The sequence below is a fragment of the Leopardus geoffroyi genome, chromosome C3, assembly GCF_018350155.1.
Source record: "Leopardus geoffroyi isolate Oge1 chromosome C3, O.geoffroyi_Oge1_pat1.0, whole genome shotgun sequence".
NCBI lineage: Eukaryota > Metazoa > Chordata > Mammalia > Carnivora > Felidae > Leopardus > Leopardus geoffroyi.
Genome location: NC_059338.1, coordinates 35,804,463 through 35,819,158, shown reverse-complemented (window position 1 = coordinate 35,819,158; position 14,696 = coordinate 35,804,463). Strand labels below are relative to the sequence as shown.

Here is a 14,696-nt window from a genome sequence, read left to right as displayed (position 1 = left end):
GTTCCTACTTTCCCTGATCTTAGTTCTAGCTTTGGCACTAAAGAACACTTGCTGTGTGACCATGGGTTCTTTCCCTTCCTGGGGGTTGCCCTAGGTGATTTCTAAGGTCCCTTCTAGTTCAAAGCCTACAGGATATCAGAGCAAACTGAGGCAGAGGCAATGCCCTTCTGACAACACAAGTGGATCCTTGGAAAATGGAGCTGCTCAGGAAACCCAAACAGAGGTCAACAGGTGAACCCTGCGGGTCTGGGAACCCGGCCCCACTCCCCCCACGAATGTGTAGGGCTCTGACCGTCCTCAAGCACTCCAGCGGTCCTAGATGCTCCTCAGCCTGTGACCTGACTGCTGGGCCAGCTTCCAAACCCCCGACCTGGCCTGTTGAAGTCCTCCTCCCTTTCTTCCTAGAACAAGGGTATCAAAGTGGCATCTTAAAATCTACTTGAGCTCTAATAAAGGGCTGTTTAAATAAGGGTGAATATTCCTGGCAGTCAGGTGGGAGTGAGAAAGTGACCTTTTTCCAAACAATGGAAATTGAAACAATTCAAAGAATAAAGAGCTTTGCCACAAGAAACTGCCTGAAACCGGGGTCAAATCAACACTCTCCGTGCCCGTTAGGGTCTCTTTCAGCATGAGGACTGTAAGCCATCTCAGGGATAACTGGATGATTTCTGGGACATCTTTGGGGGGGACACACTCCTTGTCACCCCCTGAAGCATGCCTGGGGCATGATCAGGGACAAAGAGCAGAACCCCCGGCCGAGATCTGAATCACCAGGAGTGACCTCCCTCTCTTGCTGTGAAGAATGAATTCCTGACTGCAAGTTTGCAAATCATACCCACTGTAGGTAACACTGATGTCCCATCAGTTGACTTCCCACCACCAGGGGCCCTCTCAGGGGCAGGGGGCTCCTGTCTTCCTAGAGCAGAGCGAGTGGGCATGAGTGCCCAACAACCGCTACGAGGCTGGGCCAGTAGAGGCAAGACCTAGGCATCCCATGTGACATGTGATTACATTCGCTTCCTTTCTCACCTCAGAAAAGAAAACAGAGTACAGATCGCATCACTCAAGTCATTGCCCTTCTCTTACTGTCCCACAGAGTCATTGTCTAGTTTGTGCATTCCCCCCTCCTTTTCCAAGCACTGTTCACACTCACCTCCAGGATCACTGGATCCCTGACGTCTTGCCCCTCACTCACCACAAATCACCCAAACTCAGTGGCGTAAGACAACTGTTTCATTCTGCTCCTGGACTCTGCGGGCCAGGGGTTCAAACAGGAGATGGAAAGGGCTGCTTATCTCTGCTTCACAATGTCTGGAGCCTCGGCTTGGAAGAATCAAGGGCGGGAGGCAATTCAAGGCATGGCACTGGGGTCATCAGGAGGCTCGCCCATTCACACATCTGGCAAGTTGTGGGCTGGGACCTCAGTGGGTTGTCAGCCAGAACACCCACACGTGGCCACTCCACACGCTTGAGCTGCCTCACAGCATGGCGGCCTCAGTCTTTTGCATGGCTCGGAGTTCAGGGCTCTGAGTGCAAGTGTCCCAGGGAAAAAAGAAACTGCAAGGCCTTTTGCCATGTGGCTTTAGAAGTCATGGAGCATCTCTTCTGCCGCATTCAGTTGATTGCAAGCAAGTCAGAAACCTGCCCAGGTTCAAGGGGAAGGGACATCCCAGGGAAGATTGTGTGTGTTTCTGAGACACGTTTAAAACTCTCCAGAGTAGCCTACGTAGCCAAGTCCAAACTAGGCTTCATGTGAGTCTCCATCAGCTTCCCTGTAAGGAGCTCCTTTATCTTCAATTCGTGGACCCTGAGGTACTTTGGAGGTGATCATGGGGAAGATACTTAAGCGCTTCTTGGTTCCTTGGCCATGGTTGAATTTGAAAGTGGCAGAACTTGCGTGGGAAGCCCTCTTTCCCTTTGCTCTTTCTCCAACCCGTGACCCTCCCCCATTGTCTGACCACTGCACCCAGCCTCTGCTTTGACAGCTGTCTTGTGGGTCCCCGGGAGTGGTCTGGCACCCTCTTGTATGTCCTTGCAGAATGACTTGCATGCTGATGATGTGTGCCTGGCTCAGCACAGACGTCTCCCTTCAATACCTCCGTACCAAGCCCTTGCCTTACCACACTTTCTGCCTGAAGTTGTTCCCCGCCCCCCCCCCCCATGGGGAGAAAGACTCGTGAGCATGTTCCAGAAGGCATCGATTGGCCTGCCCTGCCTAGCACAAGGCACTTGCTCAGTCAATGATTGGTGAATAAGTTAACCCTGGCTTGCATGTGCTCTAGATGACTCCCGGGGTCTGATTCCAGCCTGAGTCACCAGAGGATTCGTGGGGACTAGAGCAAAGGAGAGCCTTGCATGTTGCCAGAAGGGAGGTAGTTCGATATATGTGGGGTGCCGCTGTGCCCGTGTGTTTCGGAGGGACCGGGAGTGGGTGGTGATGGTCCTGTGGCACGGTATTGCAGGCTGGAGCCAGGACTTGACACGTTGGCATTACCTGGCTTCTGCACATCCGCCCTTTATGATCCCCAGTACTTGGAAACTTTTCTGGACACACTGAGAAGACTCTCCAAGAGCCAAGCTACCTGTCAAGTTTCCAGGGCCTCCGACCCCTGCTGCCTCTTCTTTTCCTCCCCAGAGTGTGTGGATAAAGCACCAGAATCTCTCTGGGGAAGCCTGACCTCACTTGAAAAAGGACCTGTTTGAGAGAGGTGTATGTGTTGGCGGGGCCGGGAGGTGCCTAGACTTGTAGGGACCTGTATCGATGAGAGAAATGACAAAAATAATCTTCTACTCAGTCAATCCAGCTAAAGATGCTGCAGTCCCAGGGAAACGTTTAGCAAGGATCTGCTTTTGTGTTTCTCGTTTGTGAAAAGCAACAACAACAAACAAACAAAGGAAAAGACTCCCAGGCTTCCTGCGGTGAGGGAGCTATGGGTTGGTGCCCGAAAGAAAGGGCTACAGACTGACTGAAGGAGTCTTCATTGTGGGGGGAAGCGAGCTTGCTTCTTTTTCTTTCTTTTCCATTCCCTGTGCAGACTCACAGCCCTGTGCACTTAATTCTCCATGCCTGTGCATCAGCATTGCAGTAGACTTTTCCATATGCTCCTTCCACTCTGAACAACAGCATGGATTGTTATTTCCAACCTACAGAGGAAAGAACCGAGGCTCAGAGAAGTGAACTGAGTTGCCCAGAACATATTGCCGATAAGTGGATGAACCCGATTATTTATTTATTTAATGAACATACTAAGTTATGCATTGAGCTACGGAGAGAACAAAGATGAATAAAATGTGTTGGTTCTGGCCAAGAAGAAATTCAGCGTAGGAGCGGAAGATAGCAATTATACAACAATATGGTAAGTGCAATGACAGCCGTACATGGGGCATGAGGCTAAGTACCAAGAGGGGCATCTAATGCAGCTGGGGATGTGCAGGGTGGACTTCCTGGAGGAGGTGGTGTTTGAACTGCGGATGATAAGCGGGAGGTAGTTCCGTGAAGAGAGGCCATGGGGTGGGGCAGAGCATTCCAGAAAGCGGAGGCAGCACAATCGAGGCGTGGAACTGCAAAACAGCAAGGCAGGTGGAACTATTAACGAGTTCCATGTTGCACTAAGGTTGGTCCAACTGGGCTTTATCTAACTTCGAAATGCAAGCCCTCTTCCGCTGTGCTGGACCTCCTTAACTGGTTTATTTTGGAGGTCGTGGCTCGTATGGTACTTCCTGGGGGCTTTGGATACCCAGTTTTTACTTTTTTTTTCAACGTTTATTTTTATTTTTTTTGGGACAGAGAGAGACAGAGCATGAACGGGGGAGGGGCAGAGAGAGAGGGAGACACAGAATCGGAAACCGGCTCCAGGCTCTGAGCCATCAGCCCAGAGCCTGACACGGGGCTCGAACTCCCGGACCGCGAGATCGTGACCTGGCTGAAGTCGGACGCTCAACCGACTGCGCCACCCAGGCGCCCCCCAGTTTTTACTTTTAAAAGCCCCTTGTGTAATTAACAAGAGTGTGGGAGGCGTTTCCTGGCACTTCTCCACCGTGACTTCTCAGCAGGGCTTCGGGGGGAACCAGGAGGTGGCCGTGCCAAAGGCTTTTGACTAACTGAGGGAAAGTCAACCCACCGCCCGGGGTGCCATGACTGCCCCACGGCATCTCGGAAGAAGTAGGCCAAAGATCATCAGGAAACAGCGGCTTCTGGGTTCACTGCCGCAAAGCAAGCTATGGTGAGTCAGAAGGAAGCAAAACTTACCTGCACCAACAAACAGGTCTGGCGGGCAGCAGATAAAGATATTACCTCAGAGAAAGACCAGAGCTGAAAATGGGCAAGGCCTAACTGTGCCAAAGATCCGCTGTGTCCTTTCTTTTTTCTTTTTCTTTTTCTTTCTTTTTTTTTTTTTTTTTGGTAACCATGGTAGGGGCGGTGTGGGTGGTGTGGGGGAGGCGTCTGATACGTGCATTTACATTTCCAGCCCCTAAATAAACACAACCTGTTCTTATGGCTGCCCCCAAACTGTTCTCACCCTGTGGCTTTTTGGTACAGTTCCTCATGGGCTCACTGGGGAGGATGTGAGGATACAGACTCTTGGGGTTCCGTCAGGATATCCCTTATCCCACAACCCAGGCCTCATGCAAACAGGTGGAGCTTCTGTCCTGCTGTGCGAAGTTCGTAGGAAGGACAGTTGTGGCCTGTCAAGTTAAGGTGACCTTTATAAGAAGCCCTTTCTGGTAGGGGACCCGGAGTCAGAGCACGGGGCGCCGGGAGCAACCTTTGTCATTTTATGCGTCAGGAAACTGAGTGGAAGCTGAGTCTTACTTTGCCAAAAGTCAGTCTGACATTAGACATAGAACCTGGGTAAAGTCCAGTCTCTTGACTCAAAGCCTACTGCTCTCTGCACAATGGCTTGGCCCCTCCCTCCCCCCCGCCATGTCGCTCTTCTGCCTGCTGTCACAAAGTCTAAAGTACTGTTTAGTTATCTTTTAAAAATTTTTTACTATTATTTAAAAATTTTTTTCATAATTAAATAATTTTCTTATAATATAATTCATTGTCAAATTGGTTTCCATACAACACCCAGTGCTCATCCCAACAGGGGCCCTCCTCAATGCCCATCACCCACTTTCCCCTCCCTCCCGACCCCATCAGCCCTCAGTTTGTTCTCTGTAGTTCAAGAGTCTATTATGGTTTTCCTCCTTCCCTCTCTATAACTCCCCCCAACCCCTCTTTCCTTCCTCCGTGGTTCTCTGTTAAGTTTCTCAGGATCCACATTTGAGTGAAAACATATGGCATCTGTCTTCCTCTGCCTGACTTATTTCACTCAGCATAATACCTTCCAGTTCCATCCACATTGCTGCAAATGTTGCCAGATTTCATTCTTTCTCATTGCCACATAGTATTCCATTGTATATATAAACCACATCTTCTTTATCCACTCGTCAGTTGATGGACATTTAAGCTCTTTCCATAATTTGGCTATTGTTGAAAGAGCTGCTATAAACATTGGGGTACAAGTGCCCCTATGCATCAGCACTCCTGTATCCCTTGGGTAAATACCTAGCAGTGCTATTGCTGGGTCATAGGGTAGCTCTATTTTTAATTTTTTGAGGCACCTCCACACTGTTTTCCAGAGTGGCTGGACCAATTTGCATTCCCACCAACAGTGCAAGAGGGTTCCCGTTTCTCCACATCCTCTCCAGCATCTAGAGTCTCCTGATTTGTTCATTTTAGCCACTCTGACCGGCATGATAGTTATCTTTTTTTAAAAAAAAAATGTTTATTTATTTTTGAGAGAGAGACAGAGTGTGAGTGGGGGAGGGGCAGAGAGAGAGGGAGACACAGAATCCATAGCAGGCTCCAGGCTCCTAGCTGTCAGCACAGAGCCTGTCTCGGGGCTTGAACTCATGAACCATGAGATCATGACCTGACCTGAGGTCAGATGCTTAACTGACTGAGCCACTGGGGCGCCCCTTAGTTATCTTCTAAATGAGCATTGCTGTTTATTTACCTTTTGTTTACTGAAGGAAGCCACTTGAAAGGCCATCTTTTATTGCTATTTGTAGGTTCAGTGCCCATCACACGCCAAAAGTGTCCCTGTAGTATTTCTACCCTGGAATGCACAAACAGAGACCCCCCTGGGAGCTGAGATTTGGTGGATCATTTCGATTTAAATGGGACCTCACATTTAACAGGTCTTCTTGTCCATTATCTTGCCTGGCCCTGTTCAAATACAGCTATATTTTCTGGGTTACTTCGGCATTCATAATTCTTGACAGGAAAATCCTCCCATCGAATCACTGCTTTATTTCTTTGTTTCAGGAGATTATCTAGCGTCTCTAATAGAGCAACAAGTCATGTCCCGTGGCTCCAGGTCTGCTATTCCATAGCATACCGAAATCAACCACAAGACCGTGCCTCCCACCTCACCCAAGTCAAGGGGAGAGGTGGGGCCCCTCTCTGCCCTCTGTGGAGGTGGAATCTCTGACCAAATGCATGTGTACTTTCTTGATTTCTCCAGGGCTCTCCAGAGAGGTAGCATTCCTGGATGATGGGGGTTCAGAGAAAATTGAGATTAACTTTCCACGAAGCAACACAAGCTCAAATCTGAGAAAGAATTGTCCAGCTGGGAGTCGCTGGAATATTGATGGAATATCACTTCTTGCTATTTAATTCATTCATCTGGGATAGAAAAGGCATCTCTTGGGGATGATTTAGGTCAGTGGTGTCCAAGTATTTTTAGTATGGAGGCACATTTTCATCTAAAAACATTTATAGACCTGCAGATAAAGGTACTCACATTTGAGAAATGCATTGATAGAACAAATGCTTAATGGCAGGGGCCATCACCTTTAAAGTAATTTGAATGCTGGTAATCACAACCTTTTTAATATACTATCCCAAAGTTGAGTTACTGCTTTCCTTCTGCAACTCTCTGTGCCTGTCTTCACCACTGGACCAGAAATACCTACCACAGGGGCAGAATTGGTTTGACTTGTCCACCATCTGTTGTATATTTCAGCACCCAGCACAGTTCCCAGCACAAAGTCGGCACCTTCTGTATATTTGTGGACTGAATCAATAAATACAATAGAAGTGTCAGAGTATATGTACATGAGTCATACTATTTAGCCAGTCCGTAGGTACTGATTCATGCAAATATGGCGCCCCCAACTATGGGAGCCCACAGACCGGAAACTGTGGATTCAGATTTACATCTTTGCATCCAGTATTTTGTTCCCTTTTCCCCACAGGGAGTTTATGTTCAGTAGACCACAACCACCTGGACAAATGATAACTACAGGTGGGAGCCTGTGCTAGTTGACCTCCCGAAGTCCCTTCCAAAATGGTAGGTCCATGAAGAGGACAGAGTGCACCGTTCAGAAAGGCTGGAACTTCCCAACACCCACGGAGAGAGGGACATTGATGACAGCTTCTTTCAAGAGCCAGTTTCTTACATTTGTAGGAGCAAAAGGTAAGCTAATCTCTGTGAGCCTCCAGGTAGTCTGGTTGTTATTTCAACCCCAAACAGGCTTGCAAACGTTCTTTGCCCATTTCCTCTGTCAACCGATTTGTGTGGAGTGTTGATAACTGAAGTGACACCCAGTAAACACTCTTTGTCTTATAAGATGTTGACTGGAGTGGAGACATGTAGGGAAATGTAGGAGTTGAAAGAAAGAGTGCTGGGTTAAAAAAAAATGTGTGTGCATACATCTTCGTAGAGTGTGTGCATTACTATTTAAATGCTGACATCTCTCTTCCTTCTTTAGAAAACAGCCTTTTGTCTTGATTCTCCCTGCACCTTTCCATCCTCTCCAAACAAAGAGAGAGTGATGTTCCAGGTGTGAACACATCAGGGAGGTTTCCTGCTTGGGATTCAGAAATTCACAGCCCTGAGGAAATGAGTAAAAGAGAGGACAGAACAAGAGAGATGAAAAACAGAATCTTCACCACCTGCTATTTAGTGATTAGCTCCCAGATAAGGAAGGCGAAGACACATTCCAGAAGCTCAGGACTTGCCCAGACGGAAACTCAGAGTAAAGAGGGGCTCGGAGGGAAATGAAGCCAGAAGTGGGAGGGGACAGCTGAGCCACTGAAACACTGTCTATCAATTCTGTCTCAAAGCCTCCCCTTTTCACGCAGCCCTTATAAACTTCAGTCCCTCCCTTCACCCTCTCTCTCATTCACCCCACCTTACCTGCTTTGGTTTATGGGAAGGAATCTTGTCCAGATTGACTCTTTCGCTAAATAACTGTGTGACCCGGGGCAATTCACTTCTTAGATTTTGGTCCAGTGGCTGCTGTCTCTTGACTTGCAATAGCTTAATTGAAAGCAGAAGGAGAGAGGTCACAATAACACCCAGCCCACTAAACAGAAGATCCCCCACGATGCCACAAAGCTGGCAAGGGGAGCCCTGGTGAGTGTGCAGGTAGGCCGCCTACGTTCTAGCTCTTACCTGCGTGCACACCAGGCTGCTGGACGAACCCCACGAGGAGAAGCAAGTGCTTATTCATGCCCCTCCTGGGGACCAGGCTGCCCAGTTGAGGTGTTTTGTGTCTCAGTAGACACGGGTGAAAACAATCTTTGCACAGCCTACCTTTCTGCAGCGGGCACCTGTGGCCACCGACCTGACCCCAGGTTTGGAGCCCCGGGGGCAGGGTGCTGTGTACCTGTCTGGGGTGCATAGCCTCTTCCCTCATTAGGCTTTTCTGCTCCCTTTGTTGTTATAACCGACAGCGTCTTGTCCTTGACAACAGCCATGTGTTCAATTTTTCCGACACGGTGAGGTCAGCACATCGGCTTTTAGCCTCTAGAGCAGGTAACAGCCACCGAGCCTTGACAGATACAAGAGCAAGTTACTAATTCACCCGGATTTTCATTTTGCACGGCTCCCAGAAAAAATAAATGTGGAGCCATGGACAATTATGCTATAGTAGAAAATAAATACGCTGGCGATTAAACACTGGAAATCACTAGCTTCAAAATTTCTCCCAAAATACAGTCCCAGATGTCACGCAAGCTCCAATCAAACACGGGCTATAAAAATCAAACCGTAGACATTGCCTTATGAAGTGTTCGCAGATGTAACAGGAGTAGAAATTCTCACAGCTCAGAAAAGCAAGATTTATGCTTTTTTCCTGGTTTTTTTTTTTTTTTTTTTTGAGGAGGGGGATGGGGCATTTTGCATCCGACTGTTCATTTCAATATGTAATTTGCCTCAAAGAGTTTCTGACTTAATTTATTTTCTCACCAACCTAAACCAATTCAAAAAAAACGTTTACTGAAACCTGAACAATCTACTTTTGGTTGACGAGTGCTAATAGGTGCAATGTTACCTCCGTCAACTTATAAGATCACCTACTGAGCTTGGAGCTAAACAGGAAAAAGTAAATTGAACTGGAATTTGAATCTTTTTCCTTCTAAAGTCTCTGCCATAGTTGGACAAGCACAGTGCTTAGTGAGAGATGAATTGCATTGTGGGAATTTCTTTATTAAAAAACAGATTTTTCTTTTTTTTTCAAGTTGGAAGATGTTCACATATTTAAAATTTTTTTTTAATGTTTATTTTTGAGAGAGAGACACAGAACACGAGTAGGGGAGAGGCAGAGAGAGAGGGAGACACAACATCGGAAGCAGGCTCCAGGCTCTGAGCTGTCAGCACAGAGTCTGATGTGGGGCTCGAACCCACAGACCGCGAGATCATGACCTGAGCCGAAGTCGGATACTTTACCGGCTGAGCCACCCAGGCGCCCCTGGAAGCTGTTCACATCTTAATGTTGGAGGCACCTCTAATGCAAAGGGGATATATGTGTATGAAAAAAAAAAAAGCGTTGTAGAAAAAGTCTCTTTTTTTCAAGACTTCTTTACTAGATCTTGGGCTAAATAAGTCTTTCCAGTGAAAACTGACAAGTATAATCATTTCTGGACTCTTTTATCTTTCCCAAGAAGAGACCAGCCTCTCTTCCATCTTGGATTCCACGGATAGGTAGATTCCCTTGAGCAACTTATCAACATCGTGAGAGATTTTGTGGGAGCGTCTAATAGGAGCAGATGGGAGGGTGTGAGTGAGCGTACGTGGGCATGCACACTCCCAGCGTGGGCGCGTGCAGTGCCAATGATGGCGTATCACCGCTGCGTGAAAATTCCACGCCAGCTCTTTGAATAAGTCGGACAATTTGCTCCAAACACGTGGCCCAACGTCGTCTTCTTTCTCCTCTTGACTTGTAGTTAACTAAGAGCATGTGGCCCTTAGCGTGGATCCTAGACTTCACCAGCCGGTGTCAAAGATCATCTTCTTCCTCCCTCCGCGTGCAGGCTACTTCTGGTTTTCTGTAAAGGACAGCCAGAGTTCAACTGATCTCTTTTCATTTAGTCGCTCCCTTACACAATAGGGAACAACCAAGCACCAGCCCCGTACAGGAGGCAGCCTTGCAGGTGCTGAAGGTGCCTAAGAGAACAGGACAGAGAAGGACAGGTCACAATAATGACCGCGGAGATGGAAAGCCAGAAACGCGCAGGTGCGGAGCGCGATGGGGACAGGGACGTCGGCAAAGTGTTGTCTGAGAAGGGGCTGTGTGAAGACGGGCAGGTGGTGCAAGGGGGGGATGCTGTGTGCGGACGAAGCGGGAAGGTATAGCACTTCACTCGGGGGGGACAAGCTGAGCGTTGAACTTGTTTAAGTGAGCTGTCCCCTCACTACATTCTCACGGAGGGGATTTTCTCGACCCACTTGTAAATACCAAGTGGGCAAGTGGGAAGACACTCTCTGGTAGGGGTGGGTATGAAGCTCTGTGATACTTTATCAAAGGAAACGGAAGTGTCGCTTTCCTTACACTGGAGGGCTTTGCAGGGGAGGTTGAAAAACTATAGCGCTGTAACCCCACCTTTGCCCGTCATAGATTGGGTACCTTTGGGGAAGTCCCTTCCCCTCTCTGACTCCAGTTACTTCCGGAAATGATGTTGTATTGGGTGATATTAAATTCCCTTCCAGGGAAGACAGTCTCGGAGTCCTTTGAGAACAGAAGCTAGACTTGCATTTCCCTGCTTGAGAATATCCTATGAATATGGACTCACTCACTAGGATGTTCAAAGCCAAGCCCTCATTAAAAATAAGCGTACGAACTGGAGTTACACCTGATTGACTCCTCCTGGAGTCCAAAGGAGCCGTGTTCAGGCACCTGGCATCTTTTAATCTTGATTTGATCTGTGTTATGGCATAGTTAGTAGGGAGCCCCCTTCAACAGGCAACCAATAGAGAGAGCTCTATGGAGAGGTCAGATCTCCCAAGGCACACTGAGATGTGGCATCCTGTCCCTATGCAACTGTGTGCAAAAGGGCAGGTCTGATGGCAGAGAGAGGCCAGATAGGGGTCCCAGGGCCTTAGCCTTTAATAATAGATGATCCCTTCTGGTACAGGTCTTTGGTTCAAGACAGCCTTTTACCGTGATCCCTTGACTTACTGGCTGAAAGTAGCCTTCTTTAAATCCTGCTGTAATGAGCAGAGAATGCCACGGCTATCTTTCCTCTGTTGGGGCTGCTGTATGGGGTTTTATAAGTTCAGGGTGGACAACATCTCAAGGCCCAGCAAAGGTAGAGGATGAAGTAATACTATTCACATGTGTTTTGAGCATCCTTACTATATGGAAGAAGGTATCTAGAGAGACACATAGGGTCTTAGATGCAGTATTTGACCTCAAAGAACCTCCTCCATGTAGACCCATAGGTAGATACCTAACACTCACACGGGTCAGAGAGAAGGGAGTGATGGATATAATGATGGGGGGGTGGTGGTGGCCAAGCTGATACTTTGACTCAGTCCTTACCACACTTGGAATAATTACGACTTTAAAGGTCAGAGAAAGGGGCAAGGAAGGGTATTCCCATCCAGGGGAACAGAATGAGAAAAAGCTAGGCACGGCATAGAACTCCCAGGAAGACCATCAATTTATCTGGACTTTGAGGGGAGAGACCCCCAGAAGTTTAAATTTACACTCCAAGAACTTGACACAAAGGAAGCCAGAGCTCTGCCCTGTTTGGCATGCAGCTACTTTTGGTCCTGGTGTTTCCAGTCCCCGTTCCAGGAGTACAGCAGCTTCCTGTCCTCCTCTCCGTCCTGCCTCCCTTTCCCCACCGCACACACAACAAACCTACCAGGAGGACAGGGCTGTGGTTTTCAGTAGCTAAACTTGCATCATCTATAGTCAGGGAAATATTTTAAAATTCCATCCATTTTGACATCCTGATGATTTGCCGCAGAGTTGGAAATCAACTGTAATCTCAGAATTCTTCCTTGTTTCCTTGCTGTGATTTCTAAATGGCATTTCTGCCTCACCTTCCTCTATCCAGATAAGGTTTATCTGTCTTTGGAAACTTTGGAAAGCTTTACAAGCCTTTGAACACAAGTCTTTGGAAACTTCCTTTTTCCTCCCTGATTTCAGTCTCCAGATCTTCTACAAAGACAGTCACCTGCCTGTAATCCTCATCTTCCAGATGCCTCTGAGAAACAAAACCACACGCTTCCCGTAGCCACACATTGGTCTGGTCATTCACACATCACCGTGGCTTTCTCTCACCCTAATCCTCCCTTGTCATTCCCATCGATAATTTTACAACGCCAAATGTGCCAGCCAACTGACTCATACTTACTCTTGATAAGTATTTGATGATCATGCAGAATTGTACCAGCTAGTTATTTTCTGGCCTCTTTAGCTTATAGTCCTTGTACTCCTAATCTTAACGGTGGCAATGTTGCTAGTTAAGCAAACTAGTCTTTTATTATCATGGTCTTGGTCACATAGAAACAATGATGGTAGCAGTTGATCATGCAGTGATCATGCACTGCTTTTATAGAAGACTGTCACCTCCCCAACGCTCAAGGCAACCTTTGAAACAAGTGATCCCATTTTACCAATGAGGAAATTGAGGCCTAGGGAGGTTGAGGGACTTGTTTACGCTCACTCTGTTAAGAGATAGGAAGGGTTCAAACTCAGGACGGTTGAATAGATTTGGTGGTTCTTGGGCTATAAAACAGGCTCAGAATTCTGTCCTGGACCTCCTGTACTTCCTGGAGACCTGGCAGACCAGAGGTTCTCAAACGCCAGTGGGTTTTAGCATTACCGGGAGGCTTGTATAAAATGCAAACTCTCCCCCTCCCCTGTATACATTCTGATTCGGATATGATGGGACCCTAGAATTTGCCTCATTCCTACGGACTCCTGATGGCTTCGATGTGGGAGCACGTGCAGAGAAATTGCTGAGCAAAGTGAAGAAGCTGGAGTCTAGTAGCCTAAAATATGCCCTCTTTTGCATTTACCCTTCATTGTATGCAAATTTAAGTTCATTCAGGGAAAGACAGTTTGTATTCTGCTTTCGTTCTTATAAAATATCATTTTAATCTTATGTTAAATGGCTGCATTTCTGGAAGACCATTTCATCCCAAAGAGAATTTCATTTCTGATCATTTCAGATAAGTCTCTTATTTTAATGCTCCTTTTCCTTCTTTTAATATGACACCATAATCCTCTTTGCATCTAGATTTTGTGTTATATTGGTGTTTTTTCATGGAATATTGCCAGGGCTGACATAAATGATGGAGTTGTCAGAATTGTATTCTAAATGAGAATAAAATTCAAATAAGGACCCAAATGGAAAATATGCCTATAAATATTTGAAAAGATTTCTCTCTCTCTCTCTCTCTCTCTCTCTCTCTCTGTAGTTTTTTTTTTTCCTTTAAGCAAAGGGAAATGTTGATTTACATAGGTATCTTAGGGGATACATTTTTTGTTATATGTACCATCTTGAGAAATATTCAGCTAAATTCTGCTTGTCACAACTCCAATAGAGGTCAGAACACTGGATAAAAAAAAATAAGTCCAGTTTGATTTCCTTATGTAAATGTTTTATCTAGGTATGTCCATTATGCCAAACTTAATGGTTCTAAAAACCACTCCAGACCTGTCTAATTTAATTTAATTCTCCCCGATCAAAAAATACAAACCTAACTATTTGAAAGACAGAGATTAGCTCTATTTCTACCACTAAAGGAAAGGAGAAAGGCATTAAAGCGATGAAATCTCAGACAGAGCTTCAATATTGGTCTCATCTTCCCTAAGTTTGATCTTGTGTATAGTACATAGAGCGAGATTTGGTATGAAAATGCGCATTTGTAAGGCCCAAGAAAAGTGGAACAAATCATCTGTATTCATCTCTTCTTTGGTGGGAATTTCCCTCTCCTTGGGGTCAGTGCAAAGGGTTGAGCTTAGTTCTCTCAAGATTTCAGATCATTGTCCCATCGCCATATTTTCTCATGAGCTATAGCTTTGGCCTCTTGCGCAAGATGCCATATTTTACAAGAATATCTTCTTTCCACGGAGCAAAATGTAAACTCTCCCTTTGCATATTCAACCCTGTCTTGAAAAACACCTAAGAAACCCCCCCTGGGATTTGGCCAAGGCATTCCAAGCTCCTGCACAGCCTAATGGGAAAGGTCCTCTGGTCATTCACAATCTTGCTTATACCCATACTCGATTTTCATCCCTACCTGGGCTTTTAAACCATCTGGTAGATCTGCGTAGCATACCTTCTGCCCATCCCTCCCACTTGCTGGCTTCATTGGTGACGAGCTGCTGTAGGACCTTCTGTATTTGCATCTCTTCTGGGAGCAGAGTTCTTCCAGTCCCAGGCAGGAAATGGGGCAGAGGTCAAT

General features: G+C 46.7%; 1 long non-coding RNA gene across 1 annotated transcript in view; it reads left to right on the top strand.

Annotated features, from left to right (window-relative positions):
- The first annotated feature begins 461 nt into the window (after positions 1–461).
- Positions 462–14,696, top strand: part of LOC123584814 — a 34,364-nt gene continuing 20,129 nt past the window's right edge. Inside the window, exons 1-3 of the long non-coding RNA XR_006705689.1 lie at positions 462–3,356; positions 4,006–4,223; positions 7,246–7,466. This is a non-coding gene — a long non-coding RNA (uncharacterized LOC123584814). The remainder of the gene's footprint in view (positions 3,357–4,005; positions 4,224–7,245; positions 7,467–14,696) is intronic.